Source organism: Bacillus rossius, chromosome 3 (assembly GCF_032445375.1).
Source record: "Bacillus rossius redtenbacheri isolate Brsri chromosome 3, Brsri_v3, whole genome shotgun sequence".
NCBI lineage: Eukaryota > Metazoa > Arthropoda > Insecta > Phasmatodea > Bacillidae > Bacillus > Bacillus rossius.
Genome location: NC_086332.1, coordinates 24,613,790 through 24,625,358, shown reverse-complemented (window position 1 = coordinate 24,625,358; position 11,569 = coordinate 24,613,790). Strand labels below are relative to the sequence as shown.

Here is an 11,569-nt window from a genome sequence, read left to right as displayed (position 1 = left end):
AAGTAACAATAATTGTCGTTACTTCTTGCGTTACATTTTTTTAATGTATTTCTCATTGAACGAACAACGATTTGTTGATTTTTTTTCAATCCCAGAACGAAAATCTCGACAAGCGTATTATTTGCGATGGTATTGCTTGTACTTATAAAACTGCCGTTGGCTAGCCTGCGCTCGTATTTTGATTGTCATTTATTTAATATTTGCGAAATGCGGGTTTACTGCTGTGCTGTTTAATTAATTAACCTACCTGTGCACATGCGCGAAAGCAATAACAGAATATAATGAAGCGCGAAGCCGAGAAAGCAGTCCAGAACTTTCGTTGCCGTGGCCTTCATATTCTAATTATTTCGAAGTTCGGTCGGGTAATTAAAATAACCTTATTGCGAAGTGCTCGTTTATGGTGCTGCAAACTTGACTGGCTAGAAGAAGGACAAAATGATGAAGCCAAGCATCATTTGCCCAGTTTTTTACAGAGGACTGCATTGGAATGTCCAGGTCAGAGACAGAGTGATAAGGAAGAAGAGGATTTCTTTGGCTTAAATAAGAGGAGCCCAGTGGAGGATTCTGGGAACAAGAGCTACAAAGGTTTTTGGGGTGTAGGAATAAGGACATTTCTTCACTCAATGACTATCCTCAAATCAAAAAAACTTTTCATTAATTTGAACACAGCAATGCCAACAAGTGCTGCAGCTGGAAGGTTGTTCAGCTGTGCAAGTTTAGTTTTACGCCCATATAGAGACAATTTAAGCTATTCAAATTTTGAGAAGCAACTGCTACTCAAGATCAATAAGCAGTGGTTAAAAAGTGGTGATTTGCTATTAGTGTTATTATTTTGTAGTGTGAACTAATTATTCAATGTAATTTAAGACCTAATTTAAAATTTCTCAGTTTAAATAAACATATATCTTTACTAAACACAATATGTTTTATTAGCTTTTAATTATAACAATATTACATATCACATTTTTAGTTTTTCACAAAGTAACTGTTAAAGTAACTTATAGTTACTTTTCTCAGAACTGTAACTCTAACTGGTTTATTTTCAGTAGTGTAACTTGTAGTTGTAACAGGGTTACATTTCCAATGGAGTATTTGTAACTGTAACTGAGTTACTTTTTAAAAGTAACTTTCTGGTCCCTGGTAAAAACATTGCATAATGTGTTCCAGCTATATAGTTTACTTGTAGTTTACTCTGCTTAAAAGGTATTAGACGACATCCGTCGTTCCTTTCTCAGTCGCTAGGGTGACTGTTGCCCATCGCTATCCCTTTTATCCGTGTGCACCAGGAGTGAGTGTGTGCGTGTGTCAATGCAGTGGCCTAGTGTGTGTGTGTGTGTGTGTGTGTGTGTGTGTGCAGACAAGTGACAATCGTTCGTTTACAAGATGCAGCAACTAGGTACCCTCGACTGCTGCATGGCGACAGCGGGACACATCTGTCATGGTTCCACCCCCTTCGGCAGTGTAGGGTGGGGAGGGCCCACTACTGCGTGCTCGCCGGTTCTGAAGTAAATGTGAAAGTGCGAGAGCAAGTGGTGAGAGTGCTGACTGACAACCAGAGCAGCCCTGACGACCGCTACACCCATGCCGAGCGAGACGTCACCCTTCAGATCAAGGCACTGATGCCAGAGGAGCAGTTGCAAGAGGCGGAGCTGCAGGCAGCTGCCCATCTGTAGGACGAGCAGAGGCGCCGTCGAGAGCTGCTGGCTTACATCAACTGGGAGAAGCAGCTACAGGTTGAGAATAGCCTCATCAGCCAAGCCATCCCCTTTCTCCCTGCCCCTAAGGCTAAAACCTACCCCTGAGATCGAGCCGAGCCCCAACCCACATCGATGACCACCAGGGGACAGGCGGAACCGACATCATATTACTAGCAGAAAGAATATTAAATCCAAAATTAAACTTCAAAATCATATAGATTTGGATTCAATGGTAAAGTTATTGATTAGCTTCTAGGCCTAACGAAAGCCTTTGACCTGTTCTACAATGACACAGAATAGAGAAGGATCACCTAAACAAAGATAGGCGGATCACCTAAACCAAGATGGATTTCGCTAAATGAAGTATCCACAATGGCACGCATGTGGAACCAGATCCATACGGATTAGCTAAACAATACGCCAGTCTTTCATCTATGTTACTCTGTGCAATCAATACAAGGAGATGGTCTTTTGTCCTCGGGTTACAAATTAATTTCTTAAAATTTGTTTGATATTCATTCGCATTGGTCACCCTTTGTTGTTTTTGTGCATTCCACTTGTTACAGATGGATAACGAAGGAGAATCTAAATTTTGTTGAGGTGGATCCATTATTTTTTTTATGTTTCTGTGTCATCTGAGATTAGGTTGACGTCCCTTAGCCCTATGTCCCTTAGTCCCTGTCGAAGAACGCCCTGCGAACTTGTCCAATTGCCCGCGTAGCTCCAGTCGGAGAGATAGTTGAGTTCAGGCCTACGTGGCCGGGACCAGAAAAAGTAGGACAGGGAAGGGTTTCCGTGGAGATTGGAGGTACTGGTGAAGGTAGTATGGAAAAGTACGTCTTGTCCGTTTCCATGAGCGGGTTTTATTTGCGTAAGCCCTATCACAGTCTGGCCGACACGTTGCGACACGAACGGTTCTCACTCGCCGCGACCCAGACTCCCGAATTACCAAAAATAGTGAGAATGCGATCTGGTTTGCCGTCGTCCGGGGTCTCGGGCTCGAGTCCCGGTGCGGCTCCTAGCGGGAATGGCTGTCGTTGATGTAATGTTTCCGGGTGGGCGCCAGACTAGCTCTGTTTCTAGTCGATAGGTGGGTCGTGGGGTCGGTTGCCCTGCATGGCACCGTCGGCGGTGTTGCGTGGGATGTGAGGAATTTCCTACTTGGTGGTGGTTGGGAGTCGTATGGTTAATTGATTAGGCGCTGAAGTAGTGCAACAAGTGACGTGCGTCGTTTATTCATGCGACTGTGGGTTTGGTGTAATACCATTGATTACACACCACGTCGTACAGAGGTTGACATCACACAATACAGGAGTTACACAATTACACAAAGTTAGTCTGAAAAGTTACGTAATAAGGCGTGGCACAAGTTTACAAAAATGTTACGTGATGGTGCATTGCACAAGTTTACTGAATGTTACGTTGTGGCGCGTCGCACAAGTTTACTAAAAAATGTTCCAGGTTCAAGGCGTCGCACAAGATTACTAAATGTTACGTGTTAGCGTGGCACTCGGCGGTTCTGAACCTGGTTACCCTAAAGAGGGGTGAGGGTGATTGGAGGCGGCCAATCCTGTATATCAATGTCTCGAGGCAGTGTTCGCATCCACTGTAGTGGAGCGCGGACCGCAGCTAAATTCGTCCGAGTTTCCTTACGGGGTGGTGTCAGCGCCGGGGCGACTGGTTTTAGTTCAAGTTCTGTGGTTCGGGAGGCGGCCCGTGCCGTATACTGAAACTACCCCTCAGACCAAGTGTGGTGCAGGGGGTTTTAAAAGTTATGCGGCCGGATTAAGTCCTGGACCGAAAATTGGATCGGGTACGCACGGAGAGACAAGTAAAAGGAGGTTTCGAGAAAGTGACTATAATTACCAGAAGTGAGTTCAATGCAGACAATGGATGATGTCTCTCCATGGGACGTGCGTCCGCCCCGGTCCACGAGTCGCGCTGTACTGGCGTGATGTCATGGCGTCCGGCCGAGGCTCGGTGTCCCTTGCGCCAAGGTTGACCTCATTACGTTATTTTCTAATGTAACCCTTAATAAGAGATTTTAAGGGCGCTAAATTCCTACATTAATTATTAAGGCTAAATTAACATTACTCATCCCTTCTATAATTTAGAGTCAGTATGTTTACGAATTATGTCCTTTAAATTATACGTCACACCAGAGACTGTTCGTCTCTTGCCGGACTGCTCCGGTGGGGGGTAATAAGGAAACACAAGGGGTTAATAATTATGTCACATGAATTACTTAACTAATCTAGGCAGAAGGCCGTCAGGGGAACACTCACACACGTATCGACACATTTACACACGTGAGTGCCCGGGCACTCCTACGTCGCACTTTCATTAAACGAACATTTAATTTATACGTAATGTTGTTTATATTCTGTGTGCGTTTTATCAAAGTGGTCGACTGTAATGTTGGTCTGTTTATTGTGGGGCCGGGTTCTACCTTGTCTGCTGGTGGCTCGCCTGACTCGGGTGGGCCGTGGCTAGGGGCGCGTTCCGTTAGCGGGGCTGAATACTGGCGGTTGCAGGTTGGGCTTTAGGGTGGCCTTCGGTCGGACGACGTCAGGTTAGATTGCTGAAGGCAGCCCCGTGACGTATTCAGCTAGTCGCGACACTCGACCGTACGTGACGTGTACTTCGAGGGGAGCGGAGCGAAGCACGTCTGCTCCGCGCGGCAGCTAAGAAGCGACTGACATTCCGCCCGCCCGCTCACACCGCTAGGCACGGGCTGTGGAGGAGGGGAAGAGGAAGTGGGCCGGCGTGGAAGAAACGCGAGCGCGCGGCGGGCCAGGCTGCGGATTTACACATTAACATAAGCACTGCGATCATATTACATACTGACGTCCCTCGGCCTATGGTCCCTAATTCCCTGTTGTGAACTGTCCTGATTTGCCCGTGTAGCTCTCGTTGGTGAGAGAGTGAGTTCAGGCCAACGTGGCCGGGACCGGAAAGTAAGGGACCAGAAGGTAACTTTGCGTATGTGGAAGGAATGGTAGATGGTAACAAGGATAATACGATGCTGTCCGTTTTCACAAGCTCCTTTATTCCGTGAAGACTCCTGTCGCAGCCTGGCCGGCACATCGCGAAACGAGCGTCCTCCTCTGCCGTGACCCGGACTCCCGGAAACAAACACTTGGAGACAAAATGAGAACCGGCTAGCTGATCTACATGATATTGAGACAGCACTTGAATGAGTTAAAGAATTAATTCAACTACATAAAAAGCAACTAGTTAATGAAACACAAACACAAATGAATTAATTAATAAGTTACAGATCAAAGACGAAGTATTTACACAACACTTACATACACTATTTACAACATCCTGACATCCGCTGACGTACCAGGGCGCACGCGGGTGCGTCCCTGCTCGTAGCACTGCACTTAGGTAGCACTAGTAATGCAAGAGAGGACATTGACGAGGCATAACGGCCTGAAGGAGCCGAGGAGACACTTGGGTCGACGTCAATACATAAAATATAAATACAAATGAATTACACAATACAATACCTAACATAATACTAAATATGTGGCCATTCGTGAGCGGTCCAGGGCGCACGCGGGTGCGGCCCTGATCAAAAACACTACACCACACTGCACCAGTAATGCAACAGAGGGCGCTAACGAGGCATAATGGCCTGAAGAAGCCGGGGAGACACTTGGGTCGACGTCAAGGTTATAGAGAACTTTATTTGCAAAAGCATATTTAAATATCGTAGATACACCTGGTTGCTTTTGAATTATAGTATAAAATAAAATATATTTTTACATGCACAAACACTTATTTTACATTTTCCTTCAGTAATAGTTGGGTGCCTTGTTTCTTTAACAACAATAAACATGACGATTTGCCTTTGATTGCTTGCCAGTTGCCACTTATTTTTGAGCGCAGAACATTGTCCCACTCCGATGTAACCATTACTACATTTCTAGAACGGCCAACGCTACTAGTGATGGGCAGAACGGATCTTTTGAGGACAGCCTAAGTTTCACCCCCATAGATCGACATGCACGAACAATTCCGAAGTATGTCGCTCGATCGGGTAACTTCGGTAGTAGAAAAGCGCGGGCTATAGCTACAGCTTTTGAACGTGAACAATGATATCGTTTTTTGATCTAGCAAGAGATAAATTGCAAAATTGTACCAAAAGTGATAAAGATAACACTATTCCGGGATATGTAGACAGTGAAATCGGTTATAACAATTTCTTTGATGCCTTAAAAAGTGCAGGTTACTCGTTCTCAGTCAGAAGTAGTGCAGCACAGGAGCAATTCAAAATATTAGATTCAATTTTCTGTGGAAGACGAAGCAAGCAACATTAAAATGTTTATCTTGCTTGCTTCAAATCCTCAACCCTTATATCTGTCAATGAAGGAAATTAATTTAGCTCTTAGCTTGGTGACCTCTAGATCATTACAAAAAAATGAAGGGCTATAAAATGCTAATGATATGACAGAATGGGTGGGTGAAGTAACGTAAGAACTCTGAGAAAACCAACTAACCACTGCAATGTTTGCTATGTTCCCCACTATCAAAAGATCCATTAATGACCCTGCTGAGAATCAAACCCAGAGCACTTAAACACAGAGACCTAATGTTTGCCTCTAATGACCACATTTATAAGACCACAAACCTAATGCTTATTACCTTTTCCACCATTAATTTAATTACCTTACCTTTACAGATCGTGAGCAGCAGGTAATGACCAGTGTACTGAATTAAGTCTTTGAGATTAAGGGCTTCTTATGTGTAGGAATGTTTGCAATTTTTGAAACAGCCCTTTTCGGAATTTTATTATTCTACTACTGTTAAAAGTCTCTTCTCTACAAATTTGCTTTGTTCTCTGTTACTAATTATTATTAATGTAGGGCATCCTCCATCCATTGCATACCTTTAGTGAACATAATAACATATTATATTTTATTATATTTTTATTCTCCTCGCTGGTACTGTATGTTCACTACAGCTGATTCAGTTGTGTCTTTATATTTTTAATTATTTATTTGTTTATTTATTTCCATTGTTTTCCCATGGCAAACAATACAAAACTTCAATGCCGTTAATCCAAAAATTGGAAGTAAATCATATTTTGAAGGTTTGCTATCTAACAAATCATTAGGTATTTAAAAATTTATTGTAATTTTTAAATTCAAGAAAAGTTTTCTGATGTATGTTCTGAGAAAAAGAAACATTTATGGAAGCTTACTGTAACACCAAAAATGAAGTATGATGTTACTGATATCATTTGTGTTTGATATAATTAATTATTAGTGTTAAAAGTGCATTTGCAGTGCTAATTTCTGATCCCGTTCACATACAGGCATAAGTGTGATAACTAAAATGAAGTATGACGATTTAAGAGTTAAATGTTATGTTTAATCTCTTTCCCTAACTGTTTGATGAATATTTTAAGTGCAAATGTGCAGTTTGTAGTTCTTATGTTAGATCTAATTCATATTATACAGGCTAACGTGCATTGTTTTATGAAGAATAGTGTTGTAACAAACTGTCAGATTAAATTGTTTTGTTCCAAAATAGAGCAATGCTCTTTGGAACATTGCAGAAAATAAAATTTTAAGAATTACAAAGTCTAGCACAAATATTAATGTAAATCAGCTCCAAGACTTAAGTTGTAAATGTGAAATTAGGCCTATGTGATTACAATCTTATGGCATTAAAGGTCTAGTAAGCCTACCTACATTTGTATTTTAAATAATCCAAGTTCATAAACATTTAAAGAAATTGCTGCAAATATTTCAGTTCAATGAACTGATTCAAATAAAAAATTATAGGTTGAAAGATAATCTAGTAATGAAGCCAATAGTATTGTTAATTAAAATCTTGTCTGTAATCTCAGAAGTCAGAGAAGTTGAACCTTCATGCAAAACCCAGAGCTGGTAGGCAATAATTTTTTTAATTTATAAATCATTTTCGGATATTTTTTTTTATCAAAGATTGATTAATTTACATTGATTGATACCAAACATATACAAGAACTTCAGAATACAGATTTTCCTTCATATTGAAATATTGTTATTTAAAAAAAAATATTTTCTTTTATTGATAATACACTTATTGGAATTGGCTCTAGAATATAATAGTGAATACGTAATATGTACTTGTCTATGATTTGTTTGTTTTTTATGTAAGTGTATATAGTAGTGTTTTTTTTTTAATGGTTGTTGGCTAGTGTTATGTATGTATGTGCACTATATGCAAATGGTAGTTCTGATAGTATATGTTCATAATAACTAATATACTGATATCAGACTAGCTCAAAATTGGTCTGTATTGTACATATATGAATACTTTATAAGATATGTATTGAAATATTATTTGAGTTAAGGAAAATTGTTACTGTAGAGTGTAGATGTTTGATTGATTATTGAAAAAAAAATTCCTTCTGACAACCATTAATAATTTTTACTGCTTTTTATTAATCTTCATAAAAATTCACAAGTCACCATGGTTACCATCTTCCAGCCACAAAACAAATATTATCAGTGATTTTAAAATACATCAATAAATATTATCAGTGATTTTAAAATACATCAATAAATATTATCAGTGATTTTAAAATACATCAAATAAACTCTCTCGCTGCATTCACAAAATCATTGCTTATTTACATTGGCCAGCCAAAGAGTAGATAAAAAAAAGCTGTTCTCCACAAGCCTGAAACAAAAAAGAAATCAAAGTTAAATGATTTATATTGTACTAAAGAGAAATGAAACTGATAAATAAATGTATCAAAGAAAAAAGTTATGCATACCAGAATGATAAATTAATTTCAAAACCATTTTAGTTAGAAATTTGATACATTAAATATTTTGGTAAATTCTCATTTATGTACTACAATTAACATTTTTCTTTGTCCTTTCAAATAGATATTTTTTCCAAATACTTTTTGACAAAAACTCATTTATGTGAAAAAAAATTATATGAAAAACATAATTCTATTGCTCTTGTGCCCATTATTGCAGAAAAACTAGGTATTTAACAATCCAAGTAACTACACAATTTTAGAAGTTTGTTTCTCAGGGCCTCAAGTGATGTAATTGCTTGTTATTAGCTTAAGCAAATCTAGGCTTTGACTCAAGCAAAATGTTTACAAGTTGAATTAATTTCACGTAATGCATGTCACATAAGCAGTTAATTTTTTTTTTTTTTTTTTTAAGTATCTAACCAAAGTCTTCGGGGAGAGTATTAGTACTTAGGTAGGTTACCAAAATTTGTAAGATTCTATATATATCCTATATGTTCATATTTTAGTCGTATCAACAAAATGCCTACACAAGAATAGATGTCAGCATGTTATTTTGCAGCAGTCGATGGCATTACTTCATAGTACAGTTGTGAAATCACTACAAAATGTGTCGGATGTATATTGCAATGATTTACAATTATTATCGGTAATCGCATAACTGCAGAGTTCAGAGGGTGTTAGAAAATTAAAATATACCACACATTGTTCTTTTTTTGTTTCTAATAATATTAGTTTATATTCCTACAAAGATGGATTCAGAAATTTCCTAGAGTAACAACTTTTCCACACAAACCAAATTTGATAAATAGTAATTCTTAGTACTATGTACTTCGCCAAATAAATTATTTTTAAAGTCTAGGTAAACTTACCTAAAGAATAATTGCTTACACCATTTTACAGTAGTTATGAAGAAGTTACCTTTCCCTAACCATTTTCATGATTTAACAGCACTTATGTAACTAACCTAACCAAGTATTGCAACTGTGAACTACAGTATAACCCTGTAATTGTTTTCAAGTGAGCATGCGGAAAAAAACATAAGCAGTCGATGGAAATTTAGCCATTCCAGTGTTTTAACGTTTAACCAATGGATTCATTAAGAAAATATAATGTTAAAAACCAGTGATCAGTACCCTTGATGCTTGAATTTGCTTAACCAATCCAACAATTATACAACTTCGTTGTGCATCAATAAAGTAAATCAATCATCAATACAGTAAACGTCTTCGATTATACTGCGCTAATTCCCAAATATATTTTTAAAAATTTGAAATAAATTGTTTAACAGTAGTTTAATGTTAAAGTAGGTAAGTATAAACAATACAAAATTTGTAAAATCATGTGAATGGTTGGTTAGCTAAATTTAAAAAAAGTAATTTTCTTTTGTTGCTGCTTATCCATAAATTAAATTATAAAATTTTGAAAATACCGTTTCAGACACTAAAAACCTTCCTCTATTAAAACTGTAAACAGCTTTTCTTAATTCCTACTGGTTTTCAAGAAATCACATTTTGCAGGTCACGCTAGATAGCTTATGCAGTGAAGCAGCTGTTACCATTTTCCCCTCTAATTGCATAGCAGATCCTGTGGTTTTCCATATATATATAAGAATGTATATATTTTTTATTTGAATATTATAACCTAATGAAACGTAAATAATAGTTTTAAAAAAAGTTACGAGTCTCTAATGTGTATCCAAACCAAAATGCCAACCCTTGACAGGGATTTTTTATAGCAGTATGGAGGCGCAAAGCGCAGATTAGTTACCTGCAATAGCACGTAACCTGACGTATAAAAGGAATCATTTGTTACAAACTGAAAATTTATTTTATATGTCAGGTTATGTGTTGTCTCACGTAAAAAATCAGAATTTTGCACCTATAAACTGCTAAAAAATATCGCTCTCAAGGACTGATGCTTTGGGTTTGGAATGCACAATAAGGAGTCACATAACTTTTTTAATGTTTTAATTTACGTTACTGCATTGCAATATCCAAATAAAAAATAGACAATTTGTGTATGAAAAACAACAAGATCTGCAACTCAATTAAAGAACAACATGGTGACAGGCCCTTTACTGCACAGGTAATGTAATGTAACCTATAAACAGTGATTTCTCAAAAACCAGTCTGAATTTAGAAAAAACTTTTTTCAGAGTAAATACAGGTACATATTTAAAGTTAAAAAAAAAAGTGTCCAAAGTTTATTTTGCATACAAAAAGCAGCAACGTGAGATAATAACCTAAAAAATCACTGTAAAATGTATATTGGTTGGTTAGATTAGATTAGTAACATCCAACCATTCAATTGATTTTACAGAATTTTTAATTGGTGCTATCCCAAGCTAACCAAATGTAAATTCCACTGTACTTAGAATCACTGTACGTATAATGTTACTAACCTAACAAATTTCACTGTATTTTTAATCCAGCTAACCCAAGGGCAGTATCTCAATATTACAGATTTGTAATAAATAATCCTAACCTATCCACATGTTAAACATGATAAACTACTTGCAGTATCAAACAACCCTCATAGAGAATAATAATTTTAAACATGTCAGGAAGTAAAAAACACTTTAGGAATTTATAATTTTTCCTGCAATACCCCAAATTATATTAAGTGCACTCACCTCAATGTAATTCAGCTCTGGTAACAATTATTTTAAAATATTTTTACTTAAATGCGGTTAACTGCTACACACCACCAGAAAACATTTCTTATGATTTTATACGTTGTGCGCTCATGAACATAAGATGAAATCTCCACACGCTACCTAAAATTTAAAAAGATAACCCTATAGTGTACAAAAATTTATATAAGAAATGATTACTTGCCAAGAATAACACAAGCAATGTTAACTTGTAAACGGACAAAACTAATCTCCTAACAAATCAAACAGAAATAGCTCAATAACTTACCTGAAAATCTCATAATTAGTAACAAGGAAATATTTGTGTACATGTGTTTTACTCTTAAAAAAATATAAAATAACATTAGTCAACAATTTTTTGATCAATATTGCAATGTTTGTTTTGAACGTACAGATAAAAAAAACCAAAAAAAAACCGAACATGTACGAACCAGCCCGAATTATAGG

At 37.5% G+C, this 11,569-nt stretch overlaps 1 long non-coding RNA gene across 1 annotated transcript; it reads right to left on the bottom strand.

Annotated features, from left to right (window-relative positions):
* Positions 1–8,120: 8,120 nt before the first annotated feature.
* LOC134530374 (uncharacterized) lies at positions 8,121–11,563 on the bottom strand. Its single transcript, XR_010074805.1, has 2 exons — positions 11,391–11,563; positions 8,121–11,245 (listed from the first exon to the last, which is right to left on the bottom strand). It is a non-coding gene; the product is annotated as an uncharacterized LOC134530374 (long non-coding RNA).
* Positions 11,564–11,569: the final 6 nt, after the last annotated feature.